General features: G+C 45.5%; 1 protein-coding gene across 3 annotated transcripts in view; it reads right to left on the reverse strand.

Annotated features, from left to right (window-relative positions):
• The window catches only part of COQ8A (coenzyme Q8A), a 36,560-nt gene extending 26,715 nt beyond the window's left edge, over positions 1-9,845 (reverse strand). Inside the window, exons 1-2 of one of the 3 annotated variants that reach the window (XM_079106625.1) lie at positions 9,688-9,845; positions 9,200-9,298 (exon numbers count right to left, since the gene is read on the reverse strand). The gene's annotated coding sequence lies outside the window, so the exon portion shown is untranslated. Of the gene's footprint in view, positions 1-9,199; positions 9,299-9,514 lie in introns of all 3 variants that reach the window. The other 2 variants (XM_079106626.1, XM_079106627.1) reach the window with 2 other exon arrangements.
• Positions 9,846-12,657: the final 2,812 nt, after the last annotated feature.

A 12,657-nucleotide genomic window follows, 5' to 3' on the forward strand; every position in this document is an offset into this window, starting at 1 on the left:
AAAAACAATAACTCAAGAGGTGGTCACAAAAAGAAAAAAAAGAGGTGGCCTCCAAGGGCTCTCAAAAGCTGTCACTTCAAGCAGACTTTGGCAAGGCCTATTTAGTGACCTTGGGGAGATGCCATGAGGAGCTAGCAAATGGTCTTCTGCTCCTTCCCAGCTGAAAACCATATTTTTACCTTGAGCATAAACATCTCAATTTCTACCTTGCATGGGCACTAAAAAGTTCTCGTATATCTTGGAGATTTTTTCCTCTTCTCTTTATCTGAGAAAAAGGAAGCACCAGTTGATCGTTTCCTCTAAGGACTCAGAAAAATGAATGTGTTGGGGAAAAATTCTGAAACCAAATCCACGAAATTGGGTAAATTTGTCCTTTGCCTAGGACTTTAACATCACACACAACATCATCACACACACACATATGTTCCCACATGAAGAAAGGTCATAAAACGATGTAAAACATTAAAATTGTGGTTTTCTCTGCGTGGTAGGATAACAGATTTATTTGAAATTGTTTATTTCCTTAATAAAAATAATTCAAACCTCTCAGGCTACTCCAGATTTCTGCCTAATGAGATCTAGCCTCAGGGTTGGCGTCAGCAGGGTCAGAAATATGCTAAGGAGCTATCCATCTTCAAAGGCAACAGAATACCAGGAAAAGAACCCAGAGCAAGAGAAAGAGAAAAACGGCCTTCATCCTTGCCCTGCCAGCCCCAGCCAGGCCTGATGAGTTCATGCTTCACAATGAAGACAGGCCTCTGGCAGTCACACTCCACCTCCCCAACGTCTCATACCAGGAACCCCCTTGTCCCCATCTCTTCCCCAAGCCATTCTGTCTGATAACAATCTAAGAATCCTGCTCAAGCCCCTCAAAATGCATCACCTTAAAAATGGATGTATGTGATATTTCAATACAAGAATGTAAATACCCACATGGTCTAAGATGGCTGTGTACACCCACAGATACAGCCATTTAAATGACACTGGGAAAGGTACTTATTGGCAAATAAGAAAGCATACCATATGTTCCCACATGAAGAAAGGTCATAAAACGATGTAAAACATTAAAATTGTGGTTTTCTCTGAGTGGTAGGATAACAGATTTATTTGAAATTGTTTATTTCCTTAATAAAAATTTATGCTCTGCCTTTGCAATATCAAAATTATATAAAAAATAATCTTTCTTCTGTTAATTTTTTTTTAAAAGCAAGCATACAAACTGAAATTTTAAAATACTTTCCCACATACCTCTAGTGTTTGTTCAGGGTAGAACTGGCAGAAGGTTAAGGTTAAGATCAGAATGCTATAAATAATGCCTCTGCATGCCCTTGGCTAGCCACGGTTCTTCAGAAGACAACTGCCCCTAACAGGCTGCCAGGCAGATGGAATATGGTCATCCCACTTTGGGGAATGAGGCTCAACTGCCCTTCTCAGAAATGGTGAGAAAACCCTTGATACAAGCCCTTCCCTAATACTGGTCCAAGTGATAAAAGATAGTAATAATAAAAGAAAAATGCTTTTCTATATGTACCCTCGATAACAGATTTTGAAGAAATCATGTAAGATGATAAAGCATTTGAACAGTAGAGTAGATGTAAAAAAATTCAGTTTAAAAGAACATTTGATTTTACATTAAATGTTTATTTGAAATGATTTTGTACATAAATTCACTAATATAAAAAATGATAGAAATAATTAATGTGTTAACACCCCCCCCAAAAAAAAAAAAAAAAAAACAGAAAATTAAGTATTATGTCCAGTAAGCACATTTGCTGAACCAAAAATTAAGTCAGATAACATCACTAGCGTCCTTCTAGGCAGGGGGAGGGCAAATCAGGGTCCAAATCTGGCCCAGCTGCCTATTTTTGTAAATGAAGTTTTATTAGAATACAGCCAGCACATTCATTTATATATTGACTACACTCATTCACTCACATGTCTATGGCTACTGGGTTGGTTTGATTTGTTTGTTTGTTTGTTTGGGCTTTTTCTTGTTTTCTTTTGCTATAATAGCAGAGTAAAGTAGTTGCCAGAGAGAGCTAAGGCCTACAAAACCCAAAATATTTACTATTGGGCCCTTAAAGACAAAGTTTCTGACTCCTAAGACAATAAATTATAACCACAGTTATCCCAGGAATCTGGAACTTTATTTTTTTTTATTTGTTTATATGCAGTGCTGAGAATCAAACCCAGTGCCTCACACATGCTAGGCAAGTGCTCTACCACTGAGCCTCAACCTCAGCCCCATTCCAGGAAATTTGGAAAAGTCACTAGAGTCGTATTGGAGCAGCCACAGTACACCAGAGCAGACTGGTATTGGGGCAAGGACCCCCTTTTAAGCTCTGCTCCTGACCCTAAGAAATAGGCTCATCCCACTATACACAGCACAAGGCACCAGGCTAGACCACCTTTTCCTGGGTTATCCATGGCCCCTAAATGCTGCTTAAAAAGAGGTGATGCCTGGGTTGTGAGAGGGGGTGTTGAATGCCAACTTCCTGAACATCTCCTCTCCTTCCTCTTGCCACGTCAGGGGGCTCCCAGTCATAACTGAGACCACCTGCATACCCTCCCCTCATCCTAAACAGACAAGTACCACTGTCAGTCCACAGTTTGAGATCATATAAATCTACCTACCATGTAATCATCCCTTCATTCCTATGCTTTCATAGAAACCCTACAAAAGCCCCTGGCTGGGCAAGCACTGGGTATGGATGCATACATGACATGTGGGATGTTGGCTGGAGGAGACATGCAAGGTGACAGGCAGGTAGATGGGAGGCACACTGCTGCCTCCACTCCAAGGCCTACACAGAGCCCTTTTGTCTGTGGGGGCAGTAGTGGCCTTCTGGTGAGCCACACAGTCTGATCGGTCTGCTGTGGAAGAAAAGTTGATACACAGGGCTGCTCAGCATGACAACACATGGGTCTGTCACCACAGACCTTTGGATGGTCCATGGAGTCCTGCCTTGGAAGGAAAGGAGTTTCTGGGCCTCACGCTGTCTTCGAGGCTAAAGACTTCATGTTCCCTTGAAGTTGCTTCCAGATACTGGGCTTGTTCTTGAAAGTGCTTAAAAATGATACACTCTTGTGCTAACATACACAAGGGCTTGCTGAGCAATTACTCAGACAACTCTTCTTCAGTGAATTTAACCGGTTCCCCAAATGCTTTTGTGAAAAGTAAAACTAGCACAACATGATAATGGTAACTACCACTGCCTTACTGATCATTACATGCCAGGACCTCTGCCAAGTGTTCTGTTTATACGGAGATGTGTTATCATTTTTAGAAGGAAGGTACAGTGCCCATTTTATAGCTATTATGGTTTGAATCCAGAATGTTCCCCAAAAGGTTCATGTGTTGAAAGCTTGGTACCCAAAGCAGCAATGTTCAGAGGTGAAGCTTTTGGGAACTGATTAGATAATGAAGGCTCTGATCTCATCGATGGATTCATCCACTGATATGTTCATAATTGAATGGATTATTGGGAAGCAGTGGAATTGCAGGATGTTGGGCCTAGTGCGAGGACGTAGGTCACTGACAGTGTGCACTGCAAGGGTACAGCTTGTCCCCACCTCTCTCTCACTCGCTTCCTGACTGCCAAAAGGAGAGCAGCATTCCTCTGTCATGTTTTTCCTCACCTCAGGGCCAGAGCAATACAGCCAATTGACCATGGACTAAAACCTCTGAAACCACGAACCAAAATAAATCTTTCCTTCTTTAAGTTGATTTTTTCAAGTAATTTGTCACAGTGATGTAAAGCTGACCAATATAGTAGCTGAGGGAGCAAAGACAGAGGTTAAAAATTTGCTCAAAGTTACACAACTTGTAAAAAGTAAAGCTAGGTCTTTGAATTAATTATGGTTCAGGAGCTGGACATCCTGTTTATCAGTTTAGAGGTGTAAACAAGCAAACGAGTATGTTTTTGAAGTCCCAAGCTGCACCTGCAAGCCTCCATTCTCCACACACTGGGCAATTAAGATATCCTTACCAGGGGAGGATGTAAAAGTAGCAGAAAGTGAAGTTCAAACCTCTGGTGATTTCCCAGAGGGATCAACACCTCAATGGGCCAGGGCTCCAAGACACAGCCAGGCAACGGAGAGCTGTAAGTGCCCTCTCCTCCTTTTAAAAAGGAATGGGAATATAGCTCAATACAGTACTTGTCTAGAATGTGTGAGGTCCTAGGTTTAATCCCCAGCACCATGCACACAAAAAATCCTTAGCTGATATTATTATTATTATTATTGCAACCAGCCAAGTACAATGGTACATACCATAATCACAGCTACTTAGAAGGCTAAGGCAGGAGGATTAAAAGTTCAAGGCTGGCCTAGGCAGCTTAGTGAGACTTGGTCTCAAAAGATAATAATTTTACATATATATATAGATAAAGGTATAAATGCAACCACACAGACACTCTAGAATGAGGTTCAGAGGGAGCATGAATGAGATCAGTCTGGTAATCTGGGTATTTATATCCCCAACTCCTCATTCTGGGTACAGGATCCAATCTAAGTCATGGAGACAGGCAGGGTTCACCTTCTCTTGAGGACTAAGTGTGATTTATTTGACACTGTGGTGTGAGACAGTGCTCAGCAGAGTGCTGGCAGCCTGCTGGAAGAACCTCAGAAATGGGCTGGACATAAATACCTGCCTACACTCCTTACAACAGGGATGCTGAGCACAGGGAAATGTCCTTTCTGTCTGTAATCACCCTGAACCTCTTGGCATGCACAGCAACATACATGGCAACAGCAACATCCCTTGTCTAAAGCGATTTTTACAGGAGCCAAGCTGGGAAGGATCTGTGTCAGCTTCATGAACTGTTCATGGTGGACACAAAGACACCTGTCTATTTTGTTCCACATCTTGGTTACATGAAGAGTGAGAGAAAAGGACAGAGGGAAGAAAGATGCTGCTCCTCAGAAGGTAAGTCTGCCCTGGCCTGTCAACCATGAGCTCCAGGGAGGCATGAGGGGGACACACAGTCAACCTGGCTGTGTCATAGTTTCCACCCTTTGCTGGGCCAAATGTTGGCTGTAAACACCTTAGGGAGCAAAAGTCACTGAGTTTCTTCTCAATCTTAGAAAGACCTGAGTTGTTTGCTCAAGCACCTGTCAAACAGTAACCACCTTCAGCTTACCAGGCAATCTTGTTCTTTCCTTTACCCTCCTCTGAGCCAGGAACAGTGCCAAACAGCAGAAAATGTGCCAGGCAGAGAACAAACAGTGGAATCAACCCCAGGCTCTGGACTTTAACATTTCTTTTCATATCAACAGTCCCTAGGACCTCTTGTCTAGCTCAGCAGATGGCAGGGACACTGCTACCAGGCCCTCTAGTTCTGGACATTACACAGAATTTGATGAGAGTTGACAGGGAGGACCCAGGGCTTCCAGGCCCAGCTCATTCACCAACCAAGTTACACACAAGCACATCATTTCTCTTCAGGCCTACATGACCCATTTCCCCATGTATAAAATAAGGCAGTTGACCTAGGATGATCTCTAATTTCCAGGGATTAAGAAGGAGCTGTCTACTCCTGGAGCACAGAGGAGTGACAAGGAAACACACAGGGTTAGTTCTAGAAAAATGGATTTAACAGGGTCTGCAAAGGATAAAGCTCAAAAGAATTAGTTAAGGATTTTCTCAGACAGTCTATGAAAATAGTAGGGGGAGACTCTCCAGATGTCTCACAAAGATGGAGAGGTAGAAAAGTGGAGCAGCCATGCTCAGGAAATACTGGGAGAATCCAGTGGACAGTACAGAGGTAGAGAGGGGAAATGGCTCCCTGCCTCCCCTCTACACACACTCTTGCCCCTACTGGTGCAACCAGCTCCTCAGAGGATGGCAGGCAGGACCCTGGGACACCTATGACAGAACCTGGGTCTGGCATTCTATTTGATTTCCCCCTCAAGGTTAAGGACAGGGCCTCACTCCTTCCAAAGCAGACCTATTTCCCCACCAAAAGTGGAGGCGTTCAAATGTGAATACCCTCAAATTCCTGGTCCCTCCTACACATTCTCCTCCCCATCCCATCTCCCAGAGCTATTTTTTCTTCTGCCCTTGATTTCTCCTTCCATAAAAGCCTTTCCCCTCAAGCCCACAAACCCATTCTCAGCTCTCCTGCATCAAACATAAAAAAACTCCTGCTGACTTTGTTTCTCCTTTGCCATCAACAACTCCCAGAGATGGTGCACTTGTCTCTCCTGCTCCCCAAGCTGCCCTCTAATACCTGATGGCCCAGGCCAGTAGGTCTCCTCAGCCTGCCTCTCTCAACACCCTTCACAGGGTTTCCTGCCAGCTCCACAGACCCAGAAACTCTCCCTTGTCCACCCTCTCTGGCCTCCTCTTTCTTCACTGTTCCACAGCATGACTGGCCCTAGGCCCTCCTGCCTTCCTGCTATGCACACCGTCTCAAGGCTGCTGCAGCCCCTCCACAGGCTAGCTAAAGATGCCTCCCTGTTCCCAAGCCAGCAAGCCCTCTCACCCACTTAAACAAATTCTAGAACAAAAACAATTTGCACATATCTGTGCCATACAGCCTCACTCAAGTCCCACAGGTAACTAGAAAGATGTACTAATAAACGCTGGAGGGTGAAGGAACTGTTTTACACCTTGATTATGTAGTGGTTATGTTACTGTATGCATCTGTCCAAGTGTGTGTGGCTACACATTAAAACAGGTAAATTTACTGTATGCAAATTATATCTTAATAAACAAGGATAGAAAAAAAAATAGTCCCACAGGTACATCAGCTCCATCATGTCTAACACTAACATCACCATCTCTCCCAAACCAGCTCCTCCTACACCCTTTATGGGTAAACACACCATCATCCAGCTTCTCCCTCCAGCTAGAAATCTCAGCCCTCTATCCATTTAGTCTATAAATTCTACCTGTGTGTATTCTTTTAGTCTGTGACTTGAGGTCTACATTCCCTCTGTCCTTTAATACCTGGGACACAAGCCACCCTCCCTTCTCTCAAATGTCTCCCTGCCTTCACTCCTCCCACACATATAATTCTGAAAGAAACTAGACCCTGAGCTTGCAATGGTTCTCCATCCCCCTGGCTCTCCACAGATTCCGACTGTTGTTTAACAGGAATGCTGGAACTATTTCCAGTTGTCAGATCAAGGCAACTCTCTAGCTAAATATTCCCATCTAATTTTGCACACAGCTCTTGTTTCAACTGACAAAGATAATGACTCAGTGTCCATGGCTCTTGGTGGAAAATATTCCTGCCAAGTTTTGAGCTTCCCAATAATAGACGTCTCCAAACTTCTCTTTGAAAAAAGAGAAGTGACTTCCCTTCCCAATTCTCTTCTATAGGCAACAAAGGGCACCCAGAAGACCGTGTAACTGACCAAGAAGTGTTGCGGGAAATCCCTGATATATTCCACAGGAGTAAATTGAAAATAAAGAAACAGAAATGTATAGTAGGTGCTTGGGATGTTTTTCCTTTCCCTGCTCAATAATCACTGCTTTTTCAGGTTTTCTATATGTCCACCATATTGGGACTCAGATGAGGACATCAATTCTGGGCTAAGTCTAAGGAAGATGTAGACTCGGAAGTAAAGCATCTTTCTCTGCACAAAAATAAATGGCTATCTTTGATAATGATACTTTGATCAACTGTAGAGGAATTCCACAAATATACAGGTACCCGTGTGGCACCATTATTACACTCCTAGTAGGGCAGGTGGTGTGGTGGTGGGGTAGGGGGTGTACAAATGTATGTTTGAAATGCAGCCAAACACTTATTCCCTGAACACACAAGACTGGCCTCTTTCCACAAGACACAGAGATGTGTGAGCAAAAAGTGAGGATGAGTAAAGCACCACACTGGAAAAGTTGCTTGTTGTTAAATGAGATGACCTCTCTGCCAGCATTCAGGCAGCTTACACTTGTCAGCTCATTATTAAAAAAATGGCCAATGTTTATTTTATGTGCACATATTCCAAAGTCTTGCAAGATTCTCAAGGATAGAAACTACTGGTCTTTCACTTCCTCAGAACTCCCAAACCCACCAGTCACCACTACACATTCTACAAACACAGTAAATGTCCATGAGTTTCTACCTCCTCCTCTCTGTTGGCAGGTTTCACCTCTGCCACTCAGTGAGGTCTCCTTTAAAGCTCCATCTGCATGGCTCCCACTGTTTGTTAATGGCAGGAGGCATAACACTGCCCTCTCCCTAAGCCTCTCAACTACTCCTGGGCAGTCTGAGAAAGGCCCCTGGCAGCACAGGATGACCCTTTTTAGTCTTATCTGGGTGGGCCTCAATCAAAGAAAAGTTTTCCCTCCAGGAGACACTAAGCAATGTCTGGAGACATTCTCAATTGTTACAACTGGTGGAACAGGGGACAGGAGTGGCTACTTTTCTGATGGATAGAAGCCAAAGATGCTGTTACACATCCTATAATGCACAGGACAGGCCCCTCACAACAAAGAATTATGAGTCCAAAATGTCAATAGTCTGGAGGTTGAGAACCCTGTCCTAGCTTTGAGGGAGGTGTCCAGACTGTTGTTTCACTTTTCCTTTGAGTCACCTGAGGTCAGGCCAACAATTTTAGCAATTCTGCATTGTCTGCACTACTTGCAAGGTTAAATAAAACACCCGAAGCTGTCGCTTGAGTCTTAAAGATGCTCCTCCTGTGAACCACCACCCCCTTTTGTCCCTTCTCCTGAGAAGGTCCTTCCTCCAAAAAAGAGTCTCCCAACAGTCCTCCTGCCAGGATGACCCACCCATCCACAGCACAACTGGCAAGTTGGCATAAATGCATGTTCAATGTTCAAATCCTTTGGCAAGGAGATAGGCCTGCATGCCCAGTTCCTGAGTCCCGTCACGCAGAAGCCCTAGTGAGCATGGACAAGTTTTCTAGCAGGCTGCAAGCCCAACCCAGGCAGGGAGGATATGCACAAGACTTTCACCTTCAGGAATATGACATCTCTCATCCAAATAGAGGGTCACAGCACTCAGACCTGCCCCTAGTGCATTCTCTATCACCCCACTCGTGAGAAAATAGGCCTGGGTTCAGCAGAGTGAGATGTTGCCACTGTGCAATGAGTGACAATGAGCCACGAAAAGGCTAGAGTTTGGGGAATTTAGCCCAGACCGCCAATAAGACCACCAGTGCCTGGAAAAATAGAAGGAAGGATCAAAGTAAAGTGAATGGAGGAAAAGACCAACAAGGTACCCACCTGTGAAACCCAACAGCTGGATTCCCTTAAGGAGGTCAAACTTCTGACAAACCTGCAGCCCAAGCCGTTAGAGTTCCCAGACACACGGTACGAGAGGACCTGGAAATTAAGAGACACGTAATTTATGAGAAAACGAAGCAGGAAAGCTGTACTGGAGACCAAGAGGCATGGGCAGGAGGTGGCCGGGCATCCAGGTTGCTGCGTCTCATTCCAGACACTCAGCACCCCCCCACCCCCACCCCCCGCCCAAGAGGCAGGCCGGGCTGGTCAAGGTAGGCAAACGTGGGAGAAGGCTGCACAGCCCCTACCCTGCACCTGAAACGCGCCCACTGCAACTCGCTGCGGAGCAAGTGACCAGAGAAGCTCGTAACGGGAACCCGCGCTGTCACCTGAGGCTGCACGAATGGCCCAGGCAGGTGGTGAGGCCAGTTCTGGCCGCAGCCGGAAGGCGCCCGAGCACGCTGTAGGCCCGCGGGTGGCAGCCTTACCCGGCGGCAGTAAGCTGGGACCTCGGTCACCTTCGCGCGCCCCTCCGCGCGTACGCAGCAGCGCGAGCGCCTGACACGCGCTCCGGATCTGTTTACCATAGTCGCTGGCGTCCTGGAAGGCCCAGCGTTGACTGACCCCGCCCCGCGAGCTGCTCCATTGGCTGCACCGTCGTTGCCTACCCAACGCCGCGCGGCGCGGGGGAACGTGCTCAGCCCGTGCGCGCGGCCTACAGCCAATCAGAACCGAGGGCGGAGAGAGAGCAGCCAATAGGATGCTACCCTAGCGGGCAGTTCCCCCTCCCATTCTTCCTTCCCCCCAAGCCCCGCTGCCCTTTCACCTGGTTAGAGAAGCGGCGTTTGTGGCTAGAATGCGTGTGTCTGGAGTCCGGGCCTTTTCCGGCGCAACCGCAATGGCCGGCCACGTGCACGTTACGTCCCTTAGAGTGCTTGCCTGGGTTCCGAAAGGGCCTAGGAGGGTAGGCGGAGGGCATAGCAGGAGCGGCTGCGAGGGGCGCAGACCCCTTTGAGAAATGGGGCGAGGCCTGCACCTTCTCCCGCCTTTGGCGAGGGCCTCTTGCCCATTTCCATAAAAAGCATTCCGGGAAGGGGAAAGCGCGGCGGCCAAAGCAGATCGAACTTCCACCTCTAGTGTCACGGTCCTCCTACTTTATCCTGCTTTCTCCTTAGACCAGTTATATTTACTTTCAGCATCCTCGTCAACACAGCCTTTGCTGCCTATGTCCCCGGCTGGGGGGCTGGGGCACCAGAGGAGTGGCGGAACTTAGCGCTGAGGCATGTGGTCTACTCGCTGGTGACTAGAGGTGCGACTCTCGCTGACAGCTGGGGACAGGCGAACAGGTAGAAGGAGCTAAGCCCGGAGGAGAGCCCCTGCGGCCCCTTCAGTCAGCGTGTGGCAAGCAGAGCTGCCACATAAAGAACACAGAGAAGATAGGTTTGGGCCAAGGTCCATACCTTGGCTCTTTCACCACACAGGAGAAAAACACCAAGCCTCAAAGCCTTCCCAGGGTGCCCACTGCTCCTTCCCACACTAATCATTCTCTTATGCTGCCTCCCAAGTTTTCCCAGTGACCCCCACCCCATCTGTCCCTGTATCTTTGGAACTCTACGCCATCAGACTGCGGTAGGAACAGGTTGTGATTTTCAACAGCTCCTGCTTCTGTTGATTGAAGTGGAAAGCAAATGTAGGGAGAGGAACGACTTGGCTGCTTCCGTGCCAGTTCAGTCCCATTATATCAGCAATGCTAGAGTCGGTTTCTCTCCTAAAGTACCTGAAAACAAACATAACCCACAACCACAAACATCAGTTTATTTTCAAGGACCTCCAGCCTAGTTGACGAGAGAAATGTTCCCCAGTTGGTCTATGAAAATAACGCATCTTTGTCAGATTAATTACCTACTTCTTCTCATTATGGTAAAACACATTTCTTTTTCCTGCCCTAATTTTTTTTTTTTTTTTTTGTAAAGCATTCCCCAGTCTTGCAAGTTAAGGATTCCTGCAAATTCTTTTTTTCAAATGCTATAGTGGTATTGTAGTTAGTTTTTTAAGAATCCTTACATTTGAGAGATACTGAATTCCTTTCAGATATAAATAATATGATGTATGGATTTAACTTCAAAATATTACACACTTGAGTCATGAATGGGTCATGAGTTGATAATTATGGAAGGAGAATGATGGGTAGGTATGTGGGGTTCAATGAATATAATCTAGACGATGTATGGTTTCTAATTCCACATAATAAAAAATTTTTTTAAGATATATGTAAAGAAAATCCAGACAGAACAGAAGATAACACTAATAATGCAGGTAGGGTGAACAAGAAAACAATAACAGTCATTACTATTCTTCTTTGCCAGTCTCTCTGCAAGGCAAGAACAAGGATGGGGCTAACCATAGCTAATAAGACAGCCACAAAACTCAAAAATAGCAAGAAAACATTTGAAGCATGGATTTCATTCACTAGATACCTCATTCTGAGTGTCTATCATGCCTTAAGCTATTAGTTAATGATCATATGCCTTTTTTTTAAAACAGTACTGGGGATTAAACCCAGGGCCACTATATCACTGCCTACATCCTCAGCCCTTTTTATTTTTTTGAGACAGGGTCTTGCTGAGTTGCTCAGGTTGGCCTTAAACTTGCTCCCGCCTCAGCCTCCTGAGGCTCTGGGATTAAAGGCACACACTGCTGCACCTAGCCCAGCTAATATCATCTTACTATTTTTTTCAAGTTTACCTTAAAACTTCTAAAAATTTATCTTTTTGTATGCCTCCTAAATGGCATAATATATGAGTACAGTGTTATTCAATAAACACTAAAATGTGTACATGCATATATACATACATATTCTCCCAATAATCAACAATGTCTGTGCCTGGGACATTTGGGTGAGGAACTTGAGGTTCCAATAATTTCCCTCTAATCTCCAGATTTCTTCCTTAATTATAAAATCAGAGGAGGCACTTAGTTTTTCCCACTCTGCTAAAACGTTCTCATCAACACACAAATTTCTTGAAATATCTCTTGCTCTTCACTCACCTGCATTTCTCTGCTGCCATTTTCAACAAGCTCCTGTAAGAATTATATATACTCATTGTCTCCACTTCCTTTTCTCTCATTCTCTCAAAACCAATCTAGCCAGGCTGGAATGTCCCCCAAAGGCCCATATGTTAAGGACTTGGTCCCCAACTTGTGACATTATTGGCAGGTGGTGGTACCTTTAAGAGGTGAGGCCTATCAGATGGAAGTTAGATCATCTGAGCGTGTCCTTGAAGGGTATATCTGGACCCTAGCCACTTTACTCCCTTTCCTTCTCTCTCCCTCCCTCTCCTTCTCCCTCTACCTCTTTTCCAGCTGTCATGAAGTAAGCAATTTCTCCTGCCACCTGCTCCCTCCATGATGTACTGCCTTGCCACAGGCCAAAAGCAATGGAGCCCAATGACCATGAA

This window comes from Sciurus vulgaris (assembly GCF_902686455.1).
Source record: "Sciurus vulgaris genome assembly, chromosome: 12".
Lineage (NCBI taxonomy): Eukaryota > Metazoa > Chordata > Mammalia > Rodentia > Sciuridae > Sciurus > Sciurus vulgaris.